This window comes from Carlito syrichta, unplaced genomic scaffold (genome assembly GCF_000164805.1).
Source record: "Carlito syrichta isolate Samal-C Ts95f unplaced genomic scaffold, Tarsius_syrichta-2.0.1 Scaffold301561, whole genome shotgun sequence".
Taxonomy (NCBI): Eukaryota; Metazoa; Chordata; class Mammalia; order Primates; family Tarsiidae; genus Carlito; species Carlito syrichta.
Window position 1 is genome coordinate 52,148 of NW_007245657.1, and position 7,471 is coordinate 59,618.

The window sequence follows — 7,471 nt, forward strand, 5'->3', positions numbered from 1 at the left end:
CATCAGACTTCCTTGAGAAATATTACCACTTGGGGGAATGGCTACTCACGTCTTCTGACCACAGTATTTTCTCTTTGTGACCATGCCAAATGAGTAGTTAAATTACAATCAGAAGGTGCTTTCATGCATCAGTCAGGGCTCAATGCTGGAAACAGACATTTTAGAAATTTGAAGAAGAAAGAGATTTATTTATTATGAGGAATTAGATGCTTCCAAAATTGGTGAACCAAAATTGTTGGAGGAGACTAAACTGGGGGTCCAGGAATGATCCCTAGTAGAAAGAATACATCAGGAGAGCTGTTACTTTTGACATAATCTGGATAGTGGGAGATAAGGGGATTGAACCTGAAATCATTGAGGTTAAGCCCACAAAGCTACATCTGTGATTCAGAGATCAGGAATCAGCTCCTGCCACCACCACAATTGCCTGCATACTGGAACATAGGGTCTGACAAAAGCCGGCTGGCATCTCTACCCTGATGTTTGTCAGCAGGAAAGGAGCTTCTGTCGTACTTATACTTGCAAAAATCTCACCTGAGCGGATTTGAATGGTGAAATCTATTTCTTAACCAGAACGCAATCATTCAATTTGCCAGGGATTCTGGGAAATGTAGTTTAAAAAATAAAACCTTTCTAGCCTATCCAGCATAGGAATGCCCTGAAGAAGGAAGCGGGAGTGGATATTGAAAGCCAATTGACCGTTTCCATTACTTCTGGCATAAGTGGAATTAGAACAATAGGATTTAATTACACAATTTGAAGGCTGAAGAGCGTGAAGTCAAGCCATCCTAAAGAATGAGGCTCTACCTTTGCCACTGACATACCACTGGAAACTGAAGGGGTCAAGGCTATGTTGCACAGTGATCTGAATCTTCAAAGGTGGGAAGGACACTCCAGTGGTTTTCTAAATATCTGTTCTTGTTCTGTGCCTGACTGCTTCCCTTTTTGATCCACAAATAATTTCTTTGCTATAACACCCCTGGTCAAAGCTTTCACGTGACTTTGCTGATCTCAGAAAACATTTGTAGATTTGCTCGTACCATTATGTTGAATAAGCATGTCTTGTGAGACTTAATCATAAAGCAACTTTATTTTGGTCTTCCATGGTTCCAGTTTAAATACATTCTGCGGGGCTAGTTCTTCTCCTGCTTCTGGATGAAAACAGCTGAGCTCTTGACACCTATGGCTGTTATTGTGTAAAAAGAGTCCAATAGATACTTTAAGTTTCAGCTATATTTCTAATTGAGTAATTAAGATATGCAGCCCCATAGTCTTGCCTTAAGGGGGAGACTTCTCCCCTCTCCCCTCAGGCCTGTTGCAGGCCAGAAGCTGCAGGGGAAAGAAGATGTTGCGGCTGACATTTTCTCCCTTTCTTCATTCATTCAGAATTTCTGCTCCTTGCCCATCTTGCCAGCCATGTTCAGGATATTTCCTGGTCTGGATGGGGGCGAGGGAGGTCTTCACTTGACTGTTCCTGTGGTGGTGAACAGCTGTAGCACTCTTTGGCCTTGACAGATATTTAAAGTGAATTCTTCCTCTCATAGTGCTTTTGTGGGACCTCAGAGAAGCCCATCTTGTCATTGGGAATCTCTCACGCACAGGCGTCTCTATTTTGGCTGTTTGCCTGGGAATGCAGCAGTGTCTCTGCCGTCTCCTTGCTAAGGTCTGTTTGCTCTTCCACGTGGCCTCCTTGGTAGTCCCTGAAACCTCCACCCTGGCTCTCTCATGCTCTTGACTTACATCAGATTCATGGGAAACTCTTGTCATTTCTTTGCCTTGGAAAACTCTGGAAGTAAGTTGCATCTCAAACTTACTTCCCCCAGCTCTGCTCCACAGACTGCAGCAGCCAGACTCTTGACATTAGGATTTCTCAAGTGAAACGACAGGGTTCCCATATTACGTTTTCCAAGTGGTCTCTCAAAGCCACAGTCTCTTGATTTGGGTTTAGGAGGTAGCACCTGCGCACTCCTCAGACGAGGCTAGGTTATGCTGAGCTGCCACACAGCCCTCAGCCAAGGTGGCTTAATGCCACACAAGTTCATTCTTGCTCTCAGTCCTCTTAAGGGCAGTTGTCCTCCAAGTATTGACTCAGTGCTCCGGGCCGCTTTGATCCATGGCACCTGCATATCAAAAATGCTCTGCAAAAGAGTTTTGGAGATGGACGGCGATGTTGGTTGCACAACAATGGGAATGCACTGAGTGTCATGGAACTATACTTACCCATGATCAAAATGGTAACTTTTATGTTTGTATATTTAACCACAATAAAAAAACTGTTGCTTGAGGAAAAAAAAAACCAGTTATTTTTTAGTGAACTCAATTTTGCTTTATATGAGAAAATAATTTTTAACTAACTGCTCATTCAGCTATTGTTGATATTTTCCATTTTCCATACTTGTTAAACGTATCAATGCGTTAAATAACTTTAATACAGCTAAATAATAAAAATGCTTTTACATTTGCTACAGCAAGGGAAGAAGAGGCTGCAGGGGTAATCCTGTGATGAAATGCTTCTGTCTGCAAGTGGCCCATTTCATTGACCAAAGCAAATATGTATCACCCCTAACTTCAAGGTGGGGAGAGCGGGGGGTGGAGGAGGGTCAATGAGGTACAATCACTCTGGAGCCCAGAAGTAAAGAAGAACCAAACACCTGTGAATATAGTAGTGCTTTCCATGGCCTCCCTGGCTTCCCACTCCTCCCCTCTGGGTAGGGGTGAGCAGCACAGCACAGCTAACTCCAAGACAATCTTTGCTAAAAATATTTTGCCCAAATCCTACTTTTGACCTGTATGTGTACTTGATGTAAAACTGATTTTGACAAACTCCTTTGCAAATTCTGCATATGGTCTAGTATCACCTTTGAATTATGAGAGCTATTGTCTTTGGGTGCCCTGGCTAACGCTTCCATTTAAAAATCTGGTTATATATTTGTTCATGTTCTGTCTCTTCTATCTGAATGAGGGCCCTTGAGATCAGGGACCACATTTGTCTTGTTTCTGGGGTTGCCTGTAAGGTTACAAGCCCAGCACAGTATTGGACACGTGGTAGATTTGTTAAAGCTTTTGTGAACAGGAAGGAGGTAGAAAGGAGACAAGCAAGGGAGGAGGAAAAGAGGGAAGAAGTGTGTGTGTGTGTGTGTGTGTGTGTGTGTGTGTGTGTGTCTGTGTGTGTGTGTGTTGGGGGGGGAGGAATAAACAGAGAGAAAAAAAATGGAAAAAGGTAGAATGAAGTTGAGCCAGGAAGCAGGGTCAGCAAAAAGGTTCATAGGGGAAGACACAGGCAAATAACCAGTTTCCAGCACAGGAGCCAACAATTAGACAGAGACTCAAAATACCAGAGGCAAAGTCATATCCAATATTGAGGGATGAAGTTTCTCGGGAATAGCAATGAAATTATGATAGGTTGTCTGGGACTTGGTGCCTGATCATGGCAGATGAGACTGTGTTTCCTGGGGATTTTGTGTTCCTTGCTCATCTTCACAGGGAGGAGGAAGAAAAGAGAAATGGCATTTGTTGGATGCTGATTCTATGCCAAACATGGTGCCAGGTACTGCCTATAAGTTATTTTATTGAAGTCTCACAGTAAGCCGATTATAAAACTGGGAAATCGGGGTTCAGGGAGATGAGGTAACTTGCCCAAGGTCACACAGCTAATTAGTGTAGTTGGAACCCAGATCTGGGCGTCTCTAGGATCTGGGCTATTTTTATTACAAAGAGATCCTTCTTAGTTTATCTCTGAGGACAAATGACTCCCCACCCCTTTCTCTCTCTTTTTCCTTTCTGCAGAACTCGATTCCAGGTAGCCTCTCCACTAAGTGGATAGTGTGAGATGCTCGCTTTTCCAGTTCCTAACTTCTGAGATGTCAGCAGCCATGTGAGAGACAGAAAACAACTTTAGGGCAAACCTGCCTGCCTCTACTCCATTTATGTCTGGTTTCAAGATTCCTTCCCTCACCCAGCCCCTGACCTGCCTCCCACACAGGATCTCTGGACTTTCTAAGTAGATATCTCAAAGTGCTCTGCGGCACAATTCTATTTTAAAGAAAGATACATGTGTCTGTGTATTTGTGTATGAGCTTGTGTGCAGAATTGCTGATTGTGCGCTGTCTGGGGAGCCTGTATGATAGGTATAGGCATGATGAGGGTGAGGCATGCAGAGGGTGTGTGTGCTGAATGTGAGGTATGTGTGTACACAAAGGCTTTTGCAGCTGATGTTGGCCTTGGTCTAACAATGACCTGGAGAGTTGGTGAATGCACCAAGTGAACTATGCTGCCAGGGATCCTCCTAGGGTATCATGAGTTCCTGATTGTGGCTTTGATGAGTGCTCTCAGAAAATGGCATGATGGCCAGTTCACAAGGGGGAGTTGGTGGTGTTAAGACTTGTGCCAAACTCTGCCCTGCCCCTCAGGCAGTACATTCGTGCTTGATGACTTCGTTTGAAGTCACCCAGGCCAGTAGTGCTGATGACCTGAGCATTTTGCAGGTAGAAAGCATCAGTGAAACCTCCCTGGGTGCATGGTAGAGTAGGCAGGGGCTCTGTGGTGGCAGTGAACATTTGTATATCCTGCCTGTGTGAACTTTGGGTTGCACCAACATGACACTCATACAACTGATGGTGATGAAAATATATCGTTGTGGTAAATATTTGACATTTTTAATTTTTGCAACACATAATTCCCTACTTTTTCAAGTTAGTGCTCCCTCTAGGGAGGTGAAGGGGCAAGATCTCCCTCCTTCAGCCCTGACTCGAGTGTGATGGATATCTTCAACTAAATCTACTCCCACCTTTGTTCCACAGGGCAGTTCAGCCTGTGAAGATCACTGGCAGGAAATGAGAAGGAGGGAGGAGAATACGGTCTGTGCAGTTTTTTCAGGTCAAATTCATCCTCATGGGTGTGTTCCCCTGGGATCCAGTATTGAAAGTGTCTTCTTGAGTATTTGGGAGTGGTGCTCAGAGTCAGGACTGGGCAAACTGCACCCATGGTTACATCCAGCCCACTGTGTGCTTTTGTGTAGTCCTGGAGCCGAGAGTGACTTTCACATTTTTAAATAGTTGGAAAAAAACAAAAGAATAATAATTTTTGTGATATGTGAAAATTACATGAAATTCAGATGTCAGTGTCTGTAAATGAAGTTTTACTGCAGCACAGCTACCTTATTTGGGCATGCATTGTCAACAGCTGTTTTTGCACCACAGAACTGAGGAGGCCAAAGACCTCTGAGTAGTTGCAACAGAAGCTTACTATGTGGCCCTTTATGGAAACAGTTTGCCAATCTCTGGTCTTTTAGAGTGGTTCCCAAACTTTAGGATCCGAATTGCCTGGAGGGCTTTTTAAGCCACAGATGACAGGCCTCACCTCCCACAGTTTCTGATTCAGCATGCCTGGGGGAAGGCCTGAGAATCTGCATTTCTGATAAGTCCACAGGTAATGCTGATACTGCTTGTCCAGGGCTCACACTTTGAGAATTACTGGTATGTGAGGTTAGCTAAGAGAAAGCTGGACCCAATGGCCTACTGTTAATAAGATCTAAGAACTAGAACTTCCCTGGCCTATTGTAGAGCAGAGTATCTCAACCTTGACAATGCCGACATTTTAGGCCCCTTCTTTGCTGTGGAGGCTGTCAGATGTTTAACAGCATCCCTGGGCTCTACCTACTCAATTCTAGTGGCAACCCCAGGTTGTGACAACTAGAATTGTCTCCGGACATTGCAAAATGTCCCATGGGGGGCAAAATTGCCCCCAGCTGTGAACTACCACTGCAGAGAAGGGTGTCTGAAGGCTCAGGGAAATGGGAAGGAATAAGATCATCTACATGTCGCCAGCTTAGCCTCCCCTGCCAGGAGGGCTTCAAGCACACTGCTTTCCCAACAGACACCAAAGTCTTTGAAGAACTCTGAAGTGACTCATCTGGAAGCTGGAAATGGATTCTTGATCTCAGTGGGAATAATGGGGTCCCAGTGTTGTTGAAGCTGGATGGTGCCACACCAGCAGAGATAAGGTGTGTTCAGGCTCTCACAAGTAGAGATGCTCACTTTCCTATCAGGTCAGCTGCTTCTGGAAAAGGGGATTGATGATAAATCCAGGGACTTCCATGTATTCTGATGCTCTATTGCCCATGCATTTCCTAATACTTTGGTGAAAATAAAGCCCTCCCATGGTATATTTTTTGGGCGTGGCCGAGCAGTTCATACATTAAATATAGATTTTCTGTTCCTGCCTAAAGTACTTCTTCCAGAACCATCATTTATGGACTTACAGAATTAAAAAAAAAATCTGTCCCCTTGGCATTCCACACAAAAATAGTGCCGACGAGGGCATACTTTTTAAGGCAAAGGAGTTATAGACAGTGAACTCAAGTCCCTGAAATTCACTGTTCTTACCATGTGTCCCATCATCCAGAAGCAGCTGTCTTGATAATGTGGAGGAGAGGCCTGCTGAAAGTGTAGTTACAACACCATCTGGGGAATAGCATCTGTGAAGGGGGTGTCTGGTTCCACAGGGTGTGGCATATGCCTTAAATCAGTTGCCAATGTCTGGTGCTGCCTGTCCTGTAGCCAGAATGAATGAATCTGTGTCCCAAGGCAGTGGGTAGAAGTAGTTATTTCACTTTAATACCCAATAGCTTACCTGAAGGTTTCTCTTTCTTTCTTTCCTTTTTTTTTCTTGATGTCTTTTTGACCGTGGGACTTCACTGGGAATTAGAAGCTAAGACAGTTCCCTGGCTGTTCTGGGATCCTTGTACAGTTGAACCACCAGGCTGGAGAGGACAACTCCATGTTGGCCAGAGTGGTTGATTCTGCCCACTAGGAGAAATTGGTTTGCTGCCACACAGTGAGGACAAGAAAAATTTGGAACCACAGGGTCACTGAGACATCTCTTAGTACTCCCTCATGCAATAGTCCTGACCAATAGAAAATTGACAACCAATAAAGACAAGACCACGAAAGACTCAGATCTCATAGGAATGAAGGATTGGGTCATTTCACCAGGCAACAAATCCCATCCAGCCAAGGCATTTCTAGAGACCAACAGGAACATGAATTGAGTGGTGGAAGAGGGCTACTGTGATTACCAACTTAGGTCTCATGCCCCACTGTAAAAGTTTGAACAGTAGCAGCTAAGCTTCATGTCAGTTTATTTTCTCTTCTTCCTCCTCCCCTACTACCTTTTATGGAGAATATTAGTGGTAGTTAAATATTTAGGTCTCACTACAGAGCTTGACTGAGTTGACATCACACAGAGGAGATGAACTTTATGTGTTCTCTGTATTGAAGACATGAACTTTTTACCCAGAATGAGAATGACCCAAGTGAATGCTAAGAGATACAAAGGTTGGCTTGTGCTAGGTATCTTTCAGTAGCTTCTTCTCATCCTTTCTCCTCCTCTCCATTCTGCTTTGTATCCCCACCTTTATCCATTAGATAGTGATCTTGTTGCCCTTTGAGTTTCAGTTGGGTGTGGTTAGTAG